This window comes from Chrysemys picta, chromosome 2 (assembly GCF_011386835.1).
Source record: "Chrysemys picta bellii isolate R12L10 chromosome 2, ASM1138683v2, whole genome shotgun sequence".
Lineage (NCBI taxonomy): Eukaryota > Metazoa > Chordata > Testudines > Emydidae > Chrysemys > Chrysemys picta.
This window is the reverse complement of record NC_088792.1, coordinates 64,856,175-64,879,883: the sequence shown is the minus strand read 5'-3', so window position 1 is coordinate 64,879,883 and position 23,709 is coordinate 64,856,175. Positions and strand designations below refer to the sequence as shown.

General features: G+C 43.3%; 1 long non-coding RNA gene across 1 annotated transcript; it reads left to right on the top strand.

Moving 5' to 3' along the window:
* The first annotated feature begins 3,084 nt into the window (after nt 1-3,084).
* On the top strand, nt 3,085-23,120 carry LOC135981100 (uncharacterized). The gene is made up of 3 exons (XR_010598064.1): nt 3,085-3,347; nt 4,292-4,347; nt 22,100-23,120. It is a non-coding gene; the product is annotated as an uncharacterized LOC135981100 (long non-coding RNA).
* The last annotated feature ends 589 nt before the right edge of the window (nt 23,121-23,709 follow it).

Sequence of the window (23,709 nt, the reverse complement as noted above, 5' to 3'; positions counted from 1 at the left end):
TAATTTTAGATTTGTCTTCTAGATCAGATCTTTACCTGTGTGGTGCAGACAGTGATATCCACTGGCTGTCATTAGTTTATAGGAAATAGTTGACAGAAGAGGGAACACAGCTCAGTAGAAAGGAGTCGTACATTAGCATTAATATGAAAAATAACCTCTGGTTCTTATCAAAAATTATTTTCCATGATCTTGATAAAGGATACCTTTTTATTGCCGAGTTCAATTTTTATAATACCAATCCTACAATGTCCTTTTGTGCCATTTCCAGGTATTAGATATAAGTCCTCCTACCTATAAGTGAAGACAAAAAACACCATAGCTCTTGTGAATTCACTCCCCAAAACAGCAGAGTCTGGCTCACTTCCCAATTGACTCGGCTTAGTTGTTATTCCATTTCCAGGAAATTAAGGCAGCTTTTTTGGCTAATCAGGTTAGATTGTGTGTGTGTGTGTATGGGGGGGGTGACGTTATTGATATAATCTGGGATCATATAGAACATGGTTGCAACCAAAGTCCTGTAGTGGCACCAAATCTTGTAAAAAAGGGGTCAAATGAGGTGTCTAAGACAAGGTTATGGTTTGCTGATTATGATTATGCTGTCTATATGTGTGTATCAATTTTGTAGTTGAAGTTGTGAATATTGGCTCCATACTGTCTGTATTTCAAACTTATGCTATGCTTCTGGGAGACATCCCAGACAAGTTGGTATTAGCTCTGCCTAGCCTGCTTGATGGCGCATTAAGGACCATCAGCTATACAATTGACCCATGGAGAGAAGGCAGATATGCCTTGTAACTCAGCAAAATATGCAGGAACTTGCCCATGTGACTCCAGACTCCATTTTGCTGTAATTTTCCACAGTAAGAACAAAGAGGTGTTCGTACACCTGGAAAAGACTATAAAAAGGCTGATGCCTCTCCTCCATCTTGGCTTCAATCCTGCTTCTTACCTCTGGACGGACTTTGCTACAAACTGAAGATCTACACAAAGGACTGATGACCCATCCCAGCTGGGGATGTATTCCAGAGACTTGATTTGAACCTGCAGTTTATTTCATCACTGCTACAAGCCTAAACCAAGAACTTTGCCATTACGTCTGTGATTGATTCCATTTAACCAATTCTAGCTCTCATCTCTATCTTTTTCCTTTTATGAATAAACCTTTAGATTTTAGATTCTAAAGGATTGGCAACAGCGTGATTTATGGGTAAGATCTGATTTGTATATTGACCTGGGTCTGGGGCTTGATCCTTTGGGATCAGGAAAACCTTTTTTCTTTTAATGGGGTATTGGTTTTCATAACCATTTGTCCCCATAACGAGTGGCACTGGTGGTGATACTGGGAAACTGGAGTGTCTAAGGGAATTGCTTGTGTGACTTGTGGTTAGCCAGTGGGGTTAGATCAAAGTCCTCTTTGTCTGGCTGGTTTGGTTTGCCTTAGAGGTGAAAAAACCCCAGCCTAGGGCTGTAACTGCCCTGTTTTAAGCGATTTGTCCTGAATTGGCACTCTCAGTTGGGTCCCGCCAGAACCACATCGTTACAGGGTGTGTTACCCTTCTCTCTAATAAATGTTTTTCCCTAACACTTTTATTTTTAGGTTTTGAGTAGGCTACTCTTGTAGTGAAGAGGTTGTTGTTATTTTTCCTTCTGCTCAGAGTATTCTAAGAAGTTTAAGACCTTTTTATATTTGAACACTGTAAATATAGGGCCATTTTGGTATGGGGGGGAAACTGGCACATACTCTTTACCTCCATCACAATCATTTGGACTAATGAGCATCTTGGATGGGAAGAATAGGAAAATGGTCAGTATTTTACTGACAAATAGAAGCTATGTCATCTAAATGGAGACAGTTGGCCTATATGTCCCACCTCTTCCAGCTGTCAGAGATCAACTAGTGAGCAAGCAGCCTCCATTTGTGACCCTGCTTTCTTTTCATGGCCACAATATCCCACACAATAAACTAGGTGGCACTGGTCACTGCTCTCCAGGAGAGCGACTGTCCACTCAGCCCTGAATGATTGGTTGGGGCAGCTAAAATCAAAAAGAAAGGCAAACCTGGCAGTTAGCAGGGTGTCATTTTTTCTGGAATCTTAGAACGGGGTGATAAATCGAGCCAAGAACTCTCCCTGTCTCAGGTATTCAACTGTCTTGGAGCCAAGTCCAATACTCAGGTCAGCAAGGGGTTCCTTCCAGAGCTTCTCATCATGAAACTGAAGATTGAAGTCATCCCCTTGGTTCAATGCATCTGAGAGCCTGGCTGTGTCTTCAAGTGCTGGGCTACATGGGGATGTCTCTGGTGTGACTGCCCTGGGTATATGCAACCAGTCCTGCTTTGGCATCTCAGCCATTGTTTCTCTTCAATCAAACTCCACTAGCTCACCTTTCCTTGCCTCTACAGATGAAGCCTGCTCTCATCTGTGGTTTACATGATGAGAATATTCACCAGGATTTGTCCTTGGATCTCTCTGGTCCACCATGATGGAAATGAGCCTTTTGGGAGAGGAAGCCATATAGGCTATTATGAGGTGCAGGGCCATTGGTCTTGTCTTCAGAACAAACTTGAAATCAAGCCTGTTTTCATTTCCGCCCCAAAGCCTCTTTCCTGACTCTGTCTGTCATCTTGAAATGAGAAATACTCTTTATGTGAAGAGGGGTCTGCATATTAATCTGATAATACGGGCTTCAACAAAGATTTCTCAGCCTCACTGGGTTCAAAACTTTATTCTATTCAGGATTAAAATGCTTCACTTTCTTTCAAGGCCAATTCCATGAGAGCAGTCTCTGTCTCTCAGGACAAGAAAGGGGGTGCTTCTCACCTAAAGTAGTATAAAGCATAATTCCACATCATTTCCATTAAAGATTTGTGGTGGCAGTCTCTGGCTGATGCCCCAGTTGAACATTGGGTCCTGTATGCTGTACTCATTTGACTTTTCCAGATAGCCTATGCCTGTTCTGGCCTTGGGCACTGCTGTTTTGGTTCTCACTGTGTGGACTGGCACAGTAGGATGTTGGAGAATACCAATTTCTTTTCTATTCATTTGTTTTCTCTAAGTCCTTCTAGGCAAGCCCAGTTATCCCATCTGTTTTTTGTTTTGTTGTGTGGTAGGATGTTTGCCCCACACAGGTGTGGAAGGGATTAACCCTGTCCTAGCCCCAGAGTGGAGGTGAGTCCTCCAAGCTGCCTAGAGAGGCTGCGTGAGCCACAGCCAATCAGGGAAGGGCTGTGAGGGGCAGACAATCAGGGCCCAGTGGGCTTACATAAAAGGAGCTGCAGGGCCAGAGACAGGCAGTTGCTTGAGGGAATCTAAGGAGCAAGGACTGTGTTCTTAGGGGGCTGCAAGAAGGTAACACCTTTGACAGAGCAGTTACTGGCATGGACTGGGGGAGCAGGAGGTAGCTCCTGGCTGGCTGCTGGGACTTGTGGGCTGGAGTCCTTGAGAAGGGGGCAAAGAAGGTGCTGGGGCTGTGGTGAAGTGGCCCAGGGAATTGAAGCAGCACTGGTGGAGAAGTTAAGGAGAGGCAGCAGGAGGCTACTATCTACAAAGTCCCTGGGTTGGGACCCAAAGTGGTGGGTGGGCCGCCCCCTCCCCTTGCCATTGGGGAAGTGTCTGGACTACAGAACCAGGAGACACTCCCTCTCCCCCCTGCCCCTGAAAGGGGGAAAACATGGATGGTGGCATGGCTGGAGGGCTGAGTCATGAAAAAGACATTGTAGTTCCTGGGCTGAGATGGATCTGCAGGTGGAGAGGGCAGCGGGAAAGGCACCACCCAGTAGAGGGCATTCTGATGACAGAGACAACCACCAGGAGGCACCACTCCTTGAGACAACCACCAGGAGGCACCACTCTGGTGAGTGAACCCTGTCACATGTCGGTAGAGTTCAGCCCATCTTTTCCTGAAATATTGTATTAAAATTAATGAAATTTGTTTTGCTTGGGCAGTCTCTAAGGATATGTCTAGACTGCAAAAAAAGTGTGTTCTTAGCTTGAGTTAGCAAATCCAGGTTAAAATAGCAATGAAGATATGGCAACTTGGTTTTTAATTTGGGTTAGAGGCTGAATTTCAACCCTAGGTTACCCTACAGGCTTAGCTTGAGGTGCTAACCAGAGTTAAATGCTGTATCATCATTGCTATTCTAAATCCATTTAGCTAGTGCAGGTTAGCTATCCCAAGTTAAAAGCACACTTTTTGCAGTATAGACATACTCATGATCTGGTTCAGCCAAACCTCCCTATAAAAAAGGAATTATATTGTAAAGACTTATATATTTTTTTCTTTGTGCTGGTAGGAGAACCCCTCTTATCAGCCTTGGCAAAGAGGGACTTGAAGAAACCAAATTATCAGGTAAGAAACTGCCATTCCTCAATTTGCAGGATTTCATTTTGGCAGTGAGCATGATATTATAGATCAATTGAAAGAAATTAAGCTTCTAATACAACTCCTGAAGCTCCTAATTTCACTAAAGCTAATTATAAATCTCTCTATAGCATTCAAGATAAAGGGATTTCAATGAGAGAATTTTCTCAAATTCTTTTCCTTTTATCTGTCATTCTGCCAACTATTTTTGCATGGTACTTCAAGACCTAGACATTCGTTACTGTGCTGAGATTTACATATCTGCTTGAGAACTTTTCCGGAACACAAAATACTGCCTCGTGAGTCGTATGGTTTCTAATGATGTATGCAAATGCTGAGGGCCAAATTGAGGTCGTTGCTTGGTTTGTACCCAGTCGTGTGGAAGAACAGGATTTGGCCCTGCATGAGTTTCACCTCTGGCACTAGCTAATGTCTGGAGGCCAACTGTCACAGGGTAAACTAGCCCTTCAAAGGGATTGGGGCTCAGCTTCATCTGTGGCAGGCTTAGCCCCCTTCACCGGATAGAGGGAATTAATTCAAGCTTCATGTGATAGGAAGCATGTGACTAAAATCCAGGCCTGCTGGGGTATGTGGATGCATCCTGAAGTCATTAGGAGAGACACTTCAAGGAGCTGGTATGTGTTTAGAAGAAAACCGTCAGCAGGGACAGGCCTAAGACCCTGAGAGTGTGAGCCAGCCAGGAAGGCTGAGTGGAAGATTTGGGCTGTTTTGAGCCAAGCCTCTAAAATGGAAGGATTATTGAGAAAATACATGCAGTGTGAAATCTGATTAACTGGGGAAGAAAGGTAAACTGAGGCAACAACCAGGCCTGAAGTCAAATTGGCCAAGTTGCTGCCAACAGACATACAGCTAGAACTTGTTTTAGTAGGACTGAAAGGGAAAACTCACAATGGTTTCAGTGGAGAAGGTGCATCATTATAAACAAAATCTTTGGGCCACAGAAGAGAGAAATCCACAACTCTGATGTTTCATCTAAAAATAAGAACATATTCATTAGATTCCAAGAACCTGGAACCTCCAGTGCCCCTCTCAACTCTTTCTCTGCCTCTTGCTTCTACAGGTAACCTTTCTCCAGAGTTGTTAATATACCAAAATATTTGCTGTAGAAACTGCAAACATTGTGTTCAGTTTACAGAGGTTAAAACTTACATATTTTGTTGAGAACGTTCCTGTATATGCCAGATCTGTTTCTATGAACCTAAAGTTAGTGGTACTAGGATGGGGAGGTGGGGGAGTCTTAACCCACACTACTTAATTCTAGTCACTTCCTTCTTAGGGCTTTTTTCCAGTTGGGAATTTTTGTCTTTGATTTACTGCTAAATAAAATCTGTCCACTTCACAGACGTATCACTATCCTTTTTTTGTTATACTTTCCTTTGAAAATCTGAGTTTAGGACATCCATTTTGTTAGCACATCTTTACATGCACAAATTTGTATGTGTGTTTAGTAAGGTGGCAGGAATGTGTTGAGTGTGCATCATTTATGTCCTCCTTTGAAAATGAGTTTTTAAAAAATATATATATTTAAAGGACAAATACAGGTCAAGTTTTCATTAACATCACAGCTGTCTTTCTCTTGAAACCATAAATCCAATACACTTTTTCAACAACCCTCCACTGATAAGAAATTTCACCTTTTCCTTTCTTTGTTTCAAAGTCTGTGTAATTCTACTCCCTTGCCAGCATTTTTTAGCCATTATAAAGTGACGCTCAGTGAAGCTTCTGGTGACAATTCTTGCATGTTGAATAGATTTTGGTTCGTTCAGAAGTTTGGAGACTTTTTTTTTAATGCTGTAGTAGGGTATGTCTGAAACAGGTGTGAATCTGCCAGAGATGTCAAATAATGTACTTCCTAAGAAAAACAGGAATCAGCAGGTGCAGACAGTGTGTAAAAATATCAGTGTGAATTGACTACCTACCTTGCTTGTCAGTCACAGTGAAGCAAGGGAAATGCTTCAGAAGCTCAACTAGACATCTGCTTAGGGCAAATCTTTCAAAAATAAACACCTAAAGTTAGGCCTCTATATCCATTTAAGATGCTCTACTATGTGGGGGCTCACTGGTAGGTACCCAAGCTTAAAATAAAAAATGTTGACCGTGGCCTTAGGGCGTGTCTACACTACAAACTTAAGTCAACCTACGTTAGGTTGACTTACAGCAACCACAGTAGTTACTGCAGTTTTTCATGTCCACATTGCTCTTCTTCTGTCGGTGGTGCGCGTCCTCACCAGAACGCTTCCACCAACTTAAGAGGGCCTGTGGGAGGAGCTGAGAGCTCTGGGTCTCAGTTTGGTTCCCCACTGGGAGGCGTGAAATTGACAAGAATGACAGCTAATGTAAGTAACGCAGTGTCCACACAGACATAAGCGCTATGCCTCTCGTGGAGGTGGACTTGTTATGTCAGCGTAGTAGGGCACTTACATCAGCGGGAGCAAGTATAGACATTGTCACTGACACAACTAGGTCAACATAAGCTGCTTTACGTCAACCTAACTCTGTAGTGTAGACCAGTGGTTCTCAATCAGGGGCCTGGGGCCCCCTGGGGGGCCATGAGCAGGTTTTAGGGAGGCCGCCAAGCAAGGCCAGCATTAGACTCACTGGGGCCCAGGGCAGAAAGCTGAAGTCCCGGCGCATGGGGCCGAAGCCCAGGGCTCTGAGCCCTGCCACCCGAAGCTGAAGCCAAAGCCTAAACAATGTAGCTTTGTGTGGGCCCCTGTGGCATGGGGCCCCAGGCAGTTGCCCTGCTTGCTACCCCCTTAACAACAGTTCTGGCTTTTATATGCAGAAAACCAGTTATTGTGGCACAGGTGGGCCGTGGAGCTTTTATAGCATGTTGTGGGGGCCTCAGAAAGAAAGAGGTTGAGAATCCCTGGTGTAGACCAGGCCTTAGTCGTTAAGCTTGGGTGTTTTCTCTGATCTGTGCTTTCTCTAACCCCCCCCCCCCTTTTCTGATGCCAAATCTAGAAAAATAAAACAATATTGATCCACAGAGGTTTAGCCAGGAGATGGTACTTTGAAAGGATTATGTACTTTAAATTTCCCACTGAACTGTGGGGAAGACCCAATCATCTTGATACAGCAGACTGGTCAATGTTTTTATTGTTCTCCTACATACCTTCTAGCCAGAAAGGTAGTTTAAGCAGCAATTAAAAATCACCTAGAGTACCTGGAACTGCAGGTTAACATCCTAGAAGGGTCAGCTCAGACCTTCATCCTTCCTTCATGGAGTCCTATACAGTTTACTCTGTTAGGTGAGATCATAGAAGCCCAATAAGATCCTGTTTGCTCTCAATGGATATTACAAACCACGTGTCTCTTCTTGGAAGAACTGGGGTTTGTTCTAGTGTCTTTGGCTATAACTTCCTCTCCCTACTGCTGTGCTGCATGCTCAGGGATTGCTACCCCAGATATGGCTACATTACATAGGTGCTTTACAGCATACATATAGGTGGTCTGAGAGTAAATGTCTGCAAAAACATGGGTATACATTGAAATCTTATTATACGTAAAATTCTCTCATTTACTATTTCTTTAAAAATTACCCCTACTAGTTCAGAGTGCCCATATATAAATAGGGTAGGGTATGTATTCAAGTAAAAATATCCATACAGTGGGATTGTTAATTGGCTCCCCTGTTTGTGTCACTCAGTTCATAATTACTCATTTCCATTTTCTTGATCTGTCTTTGATGCTCAAGGGAAAAATAAATCTGCTTTTCTGGGATTTAGTCATTACACACTACACCCTTTACCAAAACCTTTATTGCTCAGATGCTTAGAAATCATATACAATGTGCAGTATGACTATTCTCTTAGGCAGTCATTGGTGTTCAAGTTTCATGGCTAATCTAAAACTTAGGCATAGCTGTTAGAATAGGAAGCTATGGCACCAAAAGTATAGATTGAAATACAAAAAAGCTGTGGCATTAGCTCCACGTATCTGATTGAAAGTGCATTAGCAAATTGTGACTTCATCAAAAGCATTAAATAGTTAGTATTTACAGGAAGACAAGCATTAGATTGGCGAACGTCACTGAACATGGAAAAACTTTTATGTTTGCAGTGTTGTAGCTGTGTTGGTCCCAGGATGTTAGAGGGACAAGGTGGGTGAGGTAATACTTTTTATTGGACCAACTTGTTGGTGAGAGAGACAAGCTTTCGCACTTATATGGAGTTCTTCAGGTCTCGGAAAGGTACTCTCAATTAAATACAAGATTAATCTGTTCCACCTTGCATTTAGCTGTGGCACTCTGGTATAACCTCATCCACCTTGTCTCTGTAATGAACACCTTTTAGTTATTTATGAAACTCAAATGAAATGTTCTAGCAGAATTGAGCTCAAAGCATCTCTTCTAAAAGCCAAGTTGTAAAACTATAACATTATTCTCTAAATGATGTGAGGGGCCATTATCATTTTCATTTTTTACTTAAAGGAGGCAAATTGCATAGTATTCAGTATTACTAATGTCTATGCATGGCTGGCTGTCCATCGTATCTGACAATGACATCTCTGCATCTAGTGTGATCTCTAATGTTGATGTATAATTAAAACCACAGAAGGAGACGTATGTTCTTGCCTGTGGTTTTAATTATATATCACTAATGTTGATCTATAATTAAACCGTAGGCAAGAACATAAGCATCCTCATTAATCATATTGCCAAGTGTCATAGTTCTTTTTAAAAGATTATTTAAAATGATGCTCTGAGAACAAAATTAAAAGGACACACATGCTTTGTTGCTCTCTAACTCCATCTCGTTTTACTGTGGGTTGACTCAAGTTTGTGACCACAGGGTTATCTCTCAATTTTTGATTACTTTCTGTTTCTCTTCCATCCCCATCTCTACACACAATACTTACATAATCTTCCTATCTGCTTCCCCGCAGTGCTAGCTGACCTTGGTTATGATCTCTCACTTGTAGCTAGCTGAGAGCCTTCTCCAAGGCTGTTCTCAGTGCTGCTGCAGCTTTGAAGTTTAGCTGTCATGGCATTGTCCCTCCTTCTGGGGACAAACTGGTTGTACTTCTGCAGCCCTCCTACTCTCCTCTTCACCGAGAGTTGGAGTTACAATGTCACTCCACCACTTGGATATTTCACACAGCAGCTCAGGGCTGGTCTGCACTTAAAAATTAGATGAACCTACATACATTGTGTGTGTGTGTGTGTGTGTGTGTGTGTGTGTGTGTGTGTGTGTGAAAATGTACACCCCTGAGTGCCAGAGTTAAGACAACCTAACTCCCAATGTAGACTCAGCTAAGTCAATGGAAGAATTCTTCTGTCAACCAAGCTACCGCTGCTTGGAGGTGTAAATTAGCTACAGTGATGGAAAAAGACCCTTCCATCACTCTAGGAAGTGCCTACATTGTGGCACTAGAAGGGCACCGCTGCTGCCCTATAGTTGTGCCACTCTAGTGCCCATAGAGGCTGCCACATCTGCGGCCAGTGGTTTTGATAATGTCTCTTTGTTTGTCAAGTGATTTTTTTTTTCTTGCAATTCAGTATAATTGTTACACTGGTAGTTTTAACAACTTTGATTTAAGATGGCAACAATGTTTGAGAAAATTTGCACCAATTTCAGTTAACCTTTTCTACTTAACTTTTGCCTGTGAATGAATAAAAGCTAATAAGTGCTGTATCGTAGCTCAGGGGATTTCTTGTCCTGCATAACTTTAATTACACTGGTGTAAAGTCTGAAAAGAATCAGCCCCCGAGAGGAGTCAAGGAGGCCATACTGAATCAGTATTGGGTTTAGATTAAAATATGGCCAATGGCAAGCCAGACCTAGGGTTGGGGCTTGGCAAGTACAAAACTGGCTTGCAAGATTTTTGTAAGGTCTTTGCCTGAAGCTGATGAAATATTGTAAGACCATATGAGCTTTTTAGATCCGAACCGGAGGTAGAACAAGGGACACTTCTGATTCTGGACCCAACCTAGGAAGCAGAACAATAAGGTGGATTTTGATACAGGAATTTGAATTCAAAGCCTCCCAAATTAGGTTGGGGTGGGTCGTTGATCTTATGTTCCAAGTCAGCCTCTGCCATCAGATCAGCTATTTATAAAAGCACTTGACAGAGGGAAATGGGGTAGAGCAATAGCTTGAGAGTTTGTGATGCGTATCCAGGAGGTGCAGCTCAGAACTTGAACCTTTTGTGCCCTCTCTGATTCTGGGTGGCTTTTGAGGCCAAGATGGTTCCCTAGGGGCTGCTGTCCATTCTGGCACCGCCCCTTCTGCACCACCCACCGTCCCCATAATGCTACACACATCCTGCCCTCCCTGACGCACCCTTTAGGCTGGGGTTTCTGCGTGGTCCTGCAGAGAGCAGTTTTCCCCCTATTTCAGCTAACAAACTTGGATGGCCCTCGTCTGCTGCCACAGCAGCTTGAAGGGACCATAGGGGGGAGTGGCAGTCCCACCTGGAGCACTTTGTAGTGTTGGCTTCTGCAACTGTCATGCAGACAGGAGTGAAAAATTATGTAAAACAAGAGTAAGGCAAAAAATGCTGAAATGTAAATACATGAAAGGTACAAGTAAGTCATCTTGCAGGCTAGCTACAACGAGGTGGGATGGACAGCAGTAGGAAGACAGAGATCCATGGAAGGAGGAGAACATCTCCAATGGGAAATTGAAATGCCTCCATTTTGTGTTTTCAGTGCTAACTTCCCTCTCACATCCAATTTCTTGATGCTATTAAAAATGGACAAAATACATTTTAAAATGTCACTTACTGTGGAAATATCTCCTGTTCTTTAAGTGGATATGGGCAATAATGGGGCTGAAGCACTATCGGGAACTATTGAAGACTTGTCTTTGCAGCTTACGAGGTCACAATCCCTTTCTCTGTTACTTCTGTATGTTAATGAATGTCTTTGGACTATGGCCCCTGTGACATCCATAGCAGTGATGAAACAGCCAAGATTTTTCTGAGTCTGTCGTTAGGAGCCTGAGAAATCTGCTAAATGTCTGACAGCAGGCAAGTGTGGAGGAGAGGGATGCTAGGAGTTGTGGTGGTGGCAGGATGAACAGGAGTAGGGGAAACACAATGCCAAGGTAGAGAGAGACTGGCTGGGGGGTGGGGGCATTCAGGACCAAGAGGACAAAGAAGCAAAGGCAGGCTGAAGGAAGGGGGAAAGGCTAGGGACCGACATAAGGAAGAAGGGGATCCAAGGGAAGGAAAGGACCAGAGGGTGTGGAGAAGGGACATGGAGCAGAAAAGAAACACAAGGGAATTAGTTAAGAAATCAGAGCAGTGAGTGGTGCTATTAATGCGGGACAGCACTGAAGGATGTCACGTCAAAGAGAATAAAGTTTTAAAGAAAGGGTAAGGCTTTTTTTTTCCTGAAGGAGTAGAGAAAAAAGGAATAAATCTTCAAAGGGAATGAAGAATTTGAGGTTGACAATCACAAAGAAGGAAGATCCCACAATGCCTCAGTAAGTTATTTATTTCTGTTTTATTGAATGTTTGTTTTATTCAACATTCTACACCTGTGACTTAATGACTGATTGGTTGTTTCCTTCCATAGATTCAGCCTGCTTTAAACCCCATATATATCAGCCTCATTTTTCATTCTGAAAAGTTGACAGATCCCCACTGCTTACAAAGGAAACTCAAATTGAAATACAGCTTTTGAATTGTACTTGTTCTTTTCTGTTGTAAAGGGCTTTTGAGATGCTCCTTGCAGTATGAGACCTCTTACTGTGGTGGCAACAACTGGCACCAGCTCTCAGCTGAGGCCCCAATCCTGCAGTTTGCTGTGTGCAGGTGGCCTGCCGCACCCTCACAGAACCCCATGGAAGAAAAAGGGGCTGTGCATGGGCACAGCATAGTTCACGCCCCCAGGCAATGAATTGTAGGATTGGAGCCTAATTCTCACTTTGCTCATCTGAAAATGTGATCAGTCTCAGACACTTGTGGCCTTACCCTGCCTGTCAGCAAAGATGGAATAGCTGAATACTATGGAGAAGTCTAATATTACTAAAGCTTCATTACTCCTACAAAATATACTACAGGAGAATACTTACCGGCACACTGAACTCCAAGAGTAAATATTCACTTGTCAAAATAAACAATTTACATTTTGCTGATGCAGTTTGTTTTTGTATCATGTTTGTTCACAGAAGGTTTGATCCTTAAGTTGCTTCATCACTCCTGGGAGCTGCTGATCACTCCTGACTCCATTTTCTCCACTGGAAATTGAGCATGTTGGGTATCTGGAGGTGCACAACACCCTAGAGCAGGGGTTCTCAAACTTCATTGCACCACGACCCCCTTCTGACAACAAAAATTACTACACAACCCCAGGAGGGAGGACCCGAGCTCCACTACCCTGGGTTGGGGAGCCAAAGCCCAAGACTCACCGCCCCGGGCAGGGGGACAAAAGTCGAAGCCCAAGGGCTTCAGCCTCAGGGGGGGGGGCTGTAACCTGGTCCCCCTACCCAGGGCTGAAGCCCATGGACTTGGGCTTTGGCCTCAGGACCCAGCAAGTCTAATGCCAGCCCTGGTAACCCCATTAAAATGGGGTCACGACCCACAGTTTGAGAACTGCTTCCCTATAGGATTGAAGCCTTCCTTGCAAATTTGTAGAAATCTAGTAATTGTCAATGGATCTTCCAACCATTGGTACAAATTAGCAATCGTCTACTGTAATTAAAGTCTCATTAGAAAGATTTGAGAAAAACATGGGGGAGGAGGAAGAGGGGGGGAAATGACACAATACATTGTAAAAAGAATGAGGAGTCCTTGTGGCACCTTAGAGACTAACACATTTATTTGGGCATAAGCTTTCATGGGCTAAAACCCACTTCATCAGATGCATGCAGTGGAAAATACAATAGGAAGATAGATATAGAACATGAAAAAATGTGTGTTGCCATACCAACTCTAACGAGACTAATCAATTAAGGTGGGCTATTATCCGCAGGAGAAAAAAACTTTTGTAGTGATAATCAGGATGGCCCATTTCAAACAGTTGACAATACATTGATTGTGTCATTATTCCTATTTAAAAGTACTTACCACACTATAGGCCAGTAATGAGACATTAAGTAAAAATGTGTGTGTGTACAGTTTGTATGCTGCTGTATGTCTCCTGATAATATGTAATGTCTGAGGTGATCTTGGTGGGCATTATTTTTATTCCCATCTGAAATTATTTAAGAAACTCTTGGGTGTTACACAGTGCAGGGCCATTACTAGGTTTCTGGTGAAAAGTGGGTTAATGCCAGCTCAGCTTCTCCCCCTGCCCTGGCACAGGTGCATAAAGGAAGGAGTCTAAGAATTGTTACTTGGAGAAACAGAGGAAAATACCCCTGGGATGATAGGGCTCTGGGGTCTGGCTTGAACCCCAAGCTGGGAGATCTTGTCTGCTTTTAACTTATTTTCTTTTTTTGTTTCCAAATATTGCTCTGGGAGGAAAACACTGCTGACTGCTTCCATAGTCTTCCCTCTGAGTCATCAGGTCAGTGCATATGTTAGCAACCCATTCATAATGGTGGAGAAAGAGGATGTGGTCCTAGCTGTGTTCCAAGAGAGTGGTGCATGCAGGGAGACCTTGGAACTCCTATGTGCCCTATCTGACTATCCCAGGGGAAGAAGGGCTAGAGGGTCTGAAAATTGGCAACGTTAATCTGGGCATTGTTTACGTGCCCTAAGACTGAGCAGAGCTGGGGTATGCTCTCCTTTACTGGCTCTGCAGGAGCCATAAGCAACCTGTGGCTATTTCAAGTGGTTTGCAAATGATAAGGTGAGATTTGGCCATCTTCATTCCTAGTGAGTAGTACCCAGGGCCGGCTCCAGGCACCAGCTAAGGAAGCTGGTGCTTGGGGCGGCCAATTCAAAGGGGCGGCACGTCCAGGTTTGCGGCGGCAGGTCCCTCATTCCCTCTCTTCCTCTTTCAGCTGCCGCTGAAGTGCCGAGGAGGAGAGGGAGTGAAGGACCCACCGCTCATCGGGTTTTATTTTTTTTATTTTTTTCCCCCGCTTGGGGTGGCAGAAAAGCTGGAGCTGGCCCTGGGAGTACCTTACTCCATGAGTAGTCCCATTGATCTGGGGCCAACTCATGGAGTAAAGCACTAATCAGCATGAGTAAGGGTAGCAGTATCTGGCCCATAATGAGTGAGTTTCCAGGCATTGACAATGTTTGTGATGTCTAAATATTCCCCCTGTAGCAACATGAACTCAAATTCTTCTAAAAACTGTTTTACCTTCTTTGTCAAAACTTTTTTTTTTCCTATTAGGAATTTTAAGAAAAGCTTTTACTCTGTTTTTGTTCACAGACATCATAAAGCCAAGTCAAGATTCCTCAAAAAGACACATTAAAGAAAATAAGCAGATCTGCTGCAGTCTAGGTCCAATGAAGTGAAATTAGTGCAGTGCTCATCAAACTGATAGGAATGCCTTTTGCCGGGCCTTATGCAGGGAAATCATGTACAATCTTTCTCTTCCTCTTCTATCTTGCTTAAATCACTCCACTTCCAGTCAGAGCCTCTTCTGAGAGAGATTGAAGATTATGCCAAATTTCATAAGTGTATTTCATAAGTGGTGCAACTGCAAGTGGCATAATTATTTGGCTGGATCAAGATCTAAGGCAGGAAAGACAGGTCTAATTGCAAGACATCCCTGCCTTCTGTGTATTGCTATGTACCATATAAATTCTGGGGCACATGATGCCAAACATGGCCCTCTACCACAGGGATTCTCAGGGATTCTCAAACTGGGGGTAATAACCCTTAGGGGGTCGCAAGGTTATTACATGGGGGGTCGCATGCTGTCAGCCTCCATCCCAAACCCCACTTTGCATCCAGCATTTATAATGGTGTTAAATATATTAAAGTGCTTTTAATTTATAAGGGAGGGTCGCACTCAGAGGCTTGCTATGTAAAAGGGGTCACCAGTACAAAAGTTTGAGAACTACTGCTCTACCATATGCAGATTCAACACAGAAACTCATTTCTGAGGAATACTTACTTTCATACATCCAAACATGTAGAAATTCAATTTGGGCAATAGGATAGTGACCATGCAAGTTTTGCAGTGCACAAATAAACAACTTGAAAATCTAATTTAACATAGGGCAGCAGGCTGCAGGCCATACTAGTTTTCCCAAGCACCGAATTAGATTTATGATTCAATTTCTCCTGGATAACCACAATTAATGTTTAGACATACAGGTAACAGCCAGTTTCATAAGGGAGCAATATGTTTATCTGTGTATCTCATAAACCCACTGTCAAGAACATATACAGTCCTGCCTGACCTTCAACAACCTCCACTGTGAAACTTAAACCAAATGTTCCAGACAGTCTCTTCTTCAGTGATGAGCAGAATAAAATGAGATGAGAATGGTTGTGATTTGTAGCTGGAATCACTTGTTGAGAGATTTTGACCCAGATTCTCCCCTGCTTTAGGGCTCCTTTGCACTATAGGCACACTAAATTGGCATGGCTAGCCACAGGAATATTCCATATTCACACACCCCACTATTGATCAGTGGCTAGCATTCGGAACATGATATGGGGAAACAGGTACCTCAGCAATCCCTGGTTGCCATAACAGCCCCTGGCCTGGTGCACAGCAAGCCCAAATCTGGGGAGTGCTGAGATGACTTAATGCCACTCTGCATCCCAACCCCCTCCAAAGTTTCTCTGTAAAATTCCCTAGCCACAAGTAAAGATCTGGGCCTTTGTAATTCTTGTAATGTCACGGTTGACAGGCCCCAAGTTTGGGTCACTCCTCATTAGAAAATAATGTGTTAATTTCTTATCACTGGACTGTTTTGAAACAATCAGCCCTTCCAAATGAGGGCCCACGTCTGTAGTCTTTAAAACAGCAACTCTTAGGGCTTGTCTATACTTACCGCGCTGGTTCGGCGGCAGGCAATCGAACTTCTGGGTTCGATTTATCGCGTCTAGTCTGGACGCGATAAATCGAACTCAGAAGTGCTCCCCGTCGACTCCGGTAATCCTGCTCGCCGCGAGGAGTACGCGGAGTCGACGGGGGAGCCTGCCTGCCGGGTCTGGACGGCGGTAAGTTCGAACTAAGGTACGTCGACTTCAGCTACGTTATTCACGTAGCTGAAGTTGCGTACCTTAGTTCGATTTGGGGGTTTAGTGTAGACCAAGCCTTAGACTGTGCACTCTACCCAAAACAAACGCAGGAGGCTGAGTTTGTTCTGAGAGGGAGCGGGGTGTTTGTGGGCCAGGTATAGTCCCCCTCTGCCCTTGGTGGCTGAGAAGGGCCTGGAATTCTCACCCTTTGGATTCTGTCCATTTCAATTTGCTGGCTGCTCATGAGACAGTCCTTATCCCCTGACAGCTGTTTGGCTTATGTGAAATTAACATGTGTTCTCAGTCCAGTTTCTAGTGGACAGGTGCTCATATGCAGGAATCAACATAACTGGCACTCATTGGCACCCTCATCTGCAGTCTCAGCTGTGAGGCCCACAAACTGGATGTGCCTGGGGACAGAAGTGCCCTGTCCTCCCCAGAGGTGGTGGTCTCAGGTCAGGACTGTGACACATCAGCAGGAGGCAGAGTGTGGAAGCTAACATGATTGCTTCCCATGTTGTACCTGTTCTATGAATGACTATTTAATATTAAGCCGTATCCAGGGTTCCTTACTCTAGCACAGGGTTGAAAAAGCATGTGTGTAACTTACCAGAGACTTGCTCTATCCTGTCATTCTGAGTACCACATCTATACATCCTGTTCAAACTTAGGGTATATCTACACTGCAGGCTTGCCATGTGTTGTTGCCCAAACCCCCTTACCATCCACACTCAAAGCCCTTAAATGCATGTGTGGATGTAGGATATGAGGCACGTGCTGCTCTGCAGTGTGGATGCTCTGAGGTGGGCTTGGCTAACATATGCCTGCCTTCATGTGAGTCAGGTATAGTCTGCAGTGCAGGTATACCCTTAATCTCATTTGCCTTCCTGTGCTGCAGTGTGACATTTTGGGGTTCACCCAGGCCACTAAAGGGTTCAGTCGGTATCTGACTTGTAACCCGGGGTGTCTTGTGGCTGTGCAGCTTTGGTCCAACGCTCTGACCCCACCAGCAGCCCATAAGCCTGACTCTGGCATATTTATTTTACAAATATTACTGCAGTAGGGTGTGAATAGAGGGGCTTCTTGTTTCGCATGCACAGTTAAGGACCCCTGTGTCACTTCTCCTACCCCATCTGTCTGAAATTTTCTCCCATCTTCTAAGACACTGACTCATTCCTCTCTTCAGCCATTGGCTTTCACTGAATAGTTTTATGTGTTGGATGCTATATAAGGAAACCAATCGTCCTGAAGTGTATTAGCAAACAGGCTGTTTGTTTGATCGTTGTTTTATTTTGGTTCTTTAGTTCAGCATTAGGAACAATTTACCAAACCCTTCAAACTTTCTGAAAAGACTGACTCATGCTGGTGACTTAGAGGGATTATGTAATGGCTTGAGACAGCTGTATGCGCCAAATGTCTTTCTCCTGCATTCATTCGTTCCCTTATTCAGTCTCGATCATTTTCTCTGAAATTATTCAGAGGATGCTATAGTTAGCATATTTCACGTAGAACTGAAGACACAATTAACTCGTTCACTATAATTAGACAGAAAAGTAACACATCTGAAAATAAATGGCCAAGAGATGGTGGTTTTATTTTTTGTGTGTGCTATGATACAAAACGAGTGGGTGGACAGTCAGACAGAACTGTGGCTATAGGGCAGAGCTGCAAGTGGTGTAAATCCGCATAACTCCATTGGCTTCAGGGGAGCTACACCAACTGACATCAGCTGTGCGTCTGTGGTGCAGTTGTGATAAGGATGTAAAAATGATAATTATAGATAATATCAGTGGAAGCCTCTTCTGGCAAGGAGTTCTACAGCTGGAATCCTGCCAATGCAAACGCTGCCTCCCAGCCGGATCATCTGAACTTTGGGTGTCTCGTTGCACTGTCCATGAGTAGCTGCTTTGGATGGTCATGGATGATGATGACGTCTGAGGTAACTAGGTCCCAATCCATTAAAGCAGAGATTTACAAACTATGGAGCATTTGCTGAGGGCCCATGGGGCGCTGACTTGTCACAAGGTACAGTTCTCATTTTCAGGAGATTAATGTATTTTTAGCTTCTTTTAATACTTTCCTGATGTTACTCCTTCATGTACATGCCTATGTGATCACAATTCAGAGAAAATGTGTCAATGAGACCAGCTCTGTATTAAAATGTGGGCCACACTGAAAATCTGCATTAAAGGCTGGATAGAGTTAGGTCTAGTTTACACTAGTAATTTTTGCTGGTATAATGTCACTTTTAACAACATTTTTATAATGGCAAAAGCCCTGGTGTAGACACAGTTATACTGACAAGAAAGTGCTTTTGCTGATATAGCTTATTTTGCTCGGGGGACTGGTATACGCTACACTGGTAAAAGCACTCTTTCCCCCTGCCCCCAAGTATAGATATACTGGCACAGCTATTCTGGCAAGCCCTTTCTAGTGTAGGCAAGGCCTAAGACTAGGTCACTAAAATTTCTCTTGAAATGGATAAGGGAGACAATGGGATTTGCTAAACCTAGGTGCACTGTATTCTCATTGGCCTCTCTCCTCAGGTATTGGCTTCCTTGTTGTGTTCCCTTCAGGTACTGCAATTGTTTCTACCTGACATTGGAGCCTAATGTGAAGGACAAAAGCATCACTACAGTGGTTAAGCTCTTCTCCTTAGACAGCAGTGCAGTTTCCAGACCACTGGAAGATGCAGCATTATCAACCCTAAACATTCACAAATCCTGAGTCAGGACGCAAACACTCATGAGATCAATTTAAAAATTGAGATTTAAAAAAACAACAAAAAGCACATTTTGGTTCATTTTACTTGTAGTTTTTGAGCCTTTCAGGCTTGGGTCACATCTTCATTGTTTTGTTCACAATCACAAGAACTAGAAACATTTTTTTTAAATGAATGCTGTTTCTCACATAATCACAGAACTCCGGGAGTTGGGACTTTGTTTTTTTCCCCCTTAATCACTGCATGTCTCACAATACAATCACTAGAGTGGGCTACACTGAAGATTCATAAAGGAATGCCTTGCTACTGTGCTAATCTGCACATCCAGGAACAGTGATGATTCAAGCATGGCCTGAGGCATCATGATTTGCAGTCATATGCTCTCAATCACTCGTGAGGTAAGAATACTGACATTTTCCCAAATGTTTTTCTCTTCCTACTAACATCACTTCTCTGCCTTTCTGGATTAAGTTTTGGAGTAAAAAGTTCAAAAAGCAGATAAGTCACTTTTGAAAATTGTGGGGGCTCTTAAATCTCTTAGCAACTCTTTGAAACTTTGACCATTATCCACTGCATATCAGAATTCTCCCAGACTGTAGCATTTGTTTATGGCATCTGACAGACAGAGCCTCAGCTGGTGCAAATTGGTGAGGGCTCCATTAGGATCTGCCAGGAGCCTATGTTGAGAGTGGAAGATAAAATGAAACATTTCAAATCCACTTCGGTTCTCATTTTGTTTGCACTAACAGAACGAAAGCAGATCTGTGTGGGCTTACTTCAAAGTGTAGTACACGTTTCTAAAACTTAGAAATTCTTCTTGAAAATAAATCCATCTCTACTTGTTTGCCATTTGAGAGAGTAAAACATTGTTAAATCCAGTTATTTACCCTGGCCTTTCCAGGTACATTTTGTCTTTCCCATCTTTCTAAAAGTCAAAAGATTGGTGACAGCTGTTGCATCTAGAGGATGCTCTTGTCACGGCACTTCAGTATTTATTACTCAGCAGTGCCACAGGACATGGCTTTTTCTCCTTTATGACAATTCCACATATTGTTCCTTTCACCTTTAGTTTATTTACTGCCTTTGGCTGATGACAGCTCTGCAAGTTGCGTAGTGTAATCCATGTGTAAACATCCTGAGTTTATAAAAATTGGAGCACCAGATGAGAGCTATGTCAATAATCGGACTGTTGGCCAATTTTACAGACTTAATTAAAAAGTTGTGCATCCTTTGTTTTCGCATTGGAAATGAGTTGACTGATTGTTTGTATTAAAAACCTGACAGCACTGCTGTGTGCTTATCTGTAGTGTATTATAAACATACACTATGATCCTTGCCTATTCTTGCTCCTAACACTCAGGGCAAGTCTACACTATGGCGCTACATCAGCACCGCTGTAGCGTGTCTGGTAAAGATGTGCTATGCCGATGGGAGAGTGTCTGTTGCCAACATAGCGCCTGTGTGGACAGCGCTTAGGTCGCTGTAACTTGCGTCACTCAGGAGGATATCTTTTTCACACACCCCTGAGCAACGTAAGTTACATCGACTTAAGCGGTAGTGTAGACCAGCCCCGACTTATATCTCTGCCAGCAGTGGAGTCCCATCTTTTTGTTCTGTGCCTCTGCATTTTTGGAGTACATCTGACTACCAGTGTTGGAGCAAAGGTTCATTTCTTACAGTGTTGGCATATGAATTTCAGGCTTAGACCCCAACCCTGTCGGATGTTCTGTATGGACAGACCTCACTGTGCAGAGCTCCAATGAATTGTGGATGTAGTGGTGCTAATGCTATAAGGATTCATTGTGAAACATGAAGACTGAGAGCTCTCGCAAATTTGGTCTTAGCTAGGGTGACTGGAGGTGATTCACTCGCTCCTATAATGTCTAATGTTTCTCTTAATATTAAGACAAACGACTTAGCAAGATTATCTAGTGGGACTAACTCTGGGATCAATTCTTCTGGAGGGGCTTCCTAGTATACACCAATTACTTGTACTTGATAGATCAAGCAGAGATGGACCCTAGTGAGTAGAATTGATCAGTACCGTTAACATTAATAAAGCTATGATATTTGAGGCCCTTGAGACCATGTCTGCAGCCTTTGGTAAGAAGAAATAGTGTTGAGATTGAGGCTTTATTTCCCAAATTTATAGTGGTGTTTCTTTTATTTTAAAAGATGTTTCATTTGACAGTCCTGAATGCCCAAAATACTTCTCTTTTAAAGAAGTTGGATTGCATGCTAAACAGTGTATTAATGCACCTGTTAATGACTTGGTCTCTTTTACTTCTCCTTTCTTGTCCCCTCTGCCAAATCCTGATTTCCGTTCTATTATATTGGCTTCTTTAACAGCAGTGGCAGGAGGGACAGACACACAAGGGCAAAGCTGTTTGAATTTTTAACACAATAAAAGCCAGTGTTTTCTTGCAAGAAAACAACTTTGCATCCTGAAAACCAGAGTAATAGGCTAAGAGAATGGGAAGAGAAAGTATTATTGATCCATGACTCTAAGGGGAGCGCTGGGGTGGTGGTTCTATTCATCTTGGTATAGGGGCACAGTTCCTTTTCTTACAGCAGGCTGTACAGAGCTGCCTCCTACAGGTAGAAATAGAGACCCGTAGTGTATGTAGCAGTGTATCTTCTACTCTGGGTTAGGATGGTGTGTATTGTGTAGGTTTTTTGCAAATTTGCACAGGTCTTATCTAGTGGTGACCTTGAGAATACTTTCTCCAGGAGACTAAACCATGAGCATCAGTGCAGTTATAAGGCAGAAACGCTGAAGCACTACACTGGTAGTCCAGCACAGAATTGTTTCCTATTTGATTGATGTGTGATGGTTCTCTCACCTGGCAGTACTCATGGTTCAAAGTTAATTCCAGTCAGATATCAGGGGCTAGACTGGATCAGCTCTGTATTTCCGAAAATAAGAGGCCAGTGGTCTTTCTCCCTCTTGGCAGGTCAGTGTTATGATGTTTAAGGACTTCAACTTCACAGAAGTGTTCACACTTTGGGGAAGAACTGACAACAGCAGAAACACTTCTACAGGTCTCTGAGACAGTGGTGGGCTATAGGGAAACTGCAAATGCAACTGTTTGTGGTAAACTGGATGTACTGTTCACAAATCTACTTGACTCATGCCATGCAAGGTCTGGAATGGGGTACCCTGGAACTTGACAAGACCCTAAACAGGGAGAATAGTATGAGGCTATACCAGACCTTAGAAGAAACCACTTTGGGGAAGTCTGTTGTTGGAGAGATACCAAAGGCTCCACGTAGGGCCCATTTTACCAAATTGAAAGATGTGCTGCAGCCGGGTTCTTGACTGGTTTGGAAAGTCTGGAACATGAAGCATGGAAAGCTGCCCAGTGCTCCAGAGAGAGTTGGTGCTGCAGAATTTACGAAAGCTGCCCATGCTGATTCAGGACTGTGAAGCGCTGGCAATGGAGGAGCTGCACCCAGAATTATCCTGCCTTGGTTTGTAATTCCCATCTGAATTATCAATTGTTTTTATTCATCTATGTAATGAGAGAGCTTCTGACAGCGAAGGTTGGTCCAGTATGTTCTCTAAACAGCTCTGGACATAATTGGTAATGACTTTTATTACGTATTCCTGGAACATATTCAGGAGAATGAGCTGCCTCTCCACTGCTGCCAGAGAAAGGAGATCTGTAATTTAAGGAACTGGAGACCTAACTCTGCCCCAATTACAAGATATTGTTAAACTCTGGCAAATTGTTAAAGCAAAAAAATTACATGGACTCAGCAGCACAGTGTGATCCATCTTATTGCATTGTAAATCCAATTTTTTTGAGAAATTGTGTTTTTAATCCGACATGACTTAACGATTTTGCAGACTTCTTACTATTAAACTCATTTCAGTACATCTGGAAAAAGCGCTTCATGGGGTTGATCGGAAATATTTGCTTAGAACTCTACAAGCTTTTGGAACGGTACCAGTTTTTACCTCTTGTGTTACAGTCACAATGTAGGTAGTTGTTTTAAAGATTAATAAAGGTCTCGGCCAGTGTCTCCCTGTTAAGAGATGCACTGTCTCTAATGCATTTGTTGACGAGCCTCTCGGGTGAATTTTCTGTGCCAGGTAGCTCAATAGATAATAGGCACATCTGCTTGTGGGTAATGATGTCACCTTTTAAAATTTCCGCAGAGTGGTGTGCAGGCTCTTTGCAAAGAGGCCCAGAAGTAACCTATTTTGTCTGCCCAAACTGGGCGCTAAATGACACCTTTTAGCAAGTTCTTGGCAGGGTGGTGGCTCGCCATCTACTCCCCATGGCAATTGCTGGGGGTGTTCTTTGGCTGCGATCAGCTTATGACTGAAAACTGGGAGGAGCCATGGAAAAAATGAAGATCTGATTGCAGAACTGTTGCTGGCTCTTTCAGAGGAAAACCTTTAGCTGGTAATAATTTGACAACTTCCACGTTGGGGCACAGTTGAGTGTATGTAGGCCGTCCTCGGGGGTGGAGGGGGGAGCTGCTGGGACAGACCCAAAAGCACATTACTCTTTTTGTAATGTTTATTACTGGTTAAAACCCACTTCACTGTGTTTGA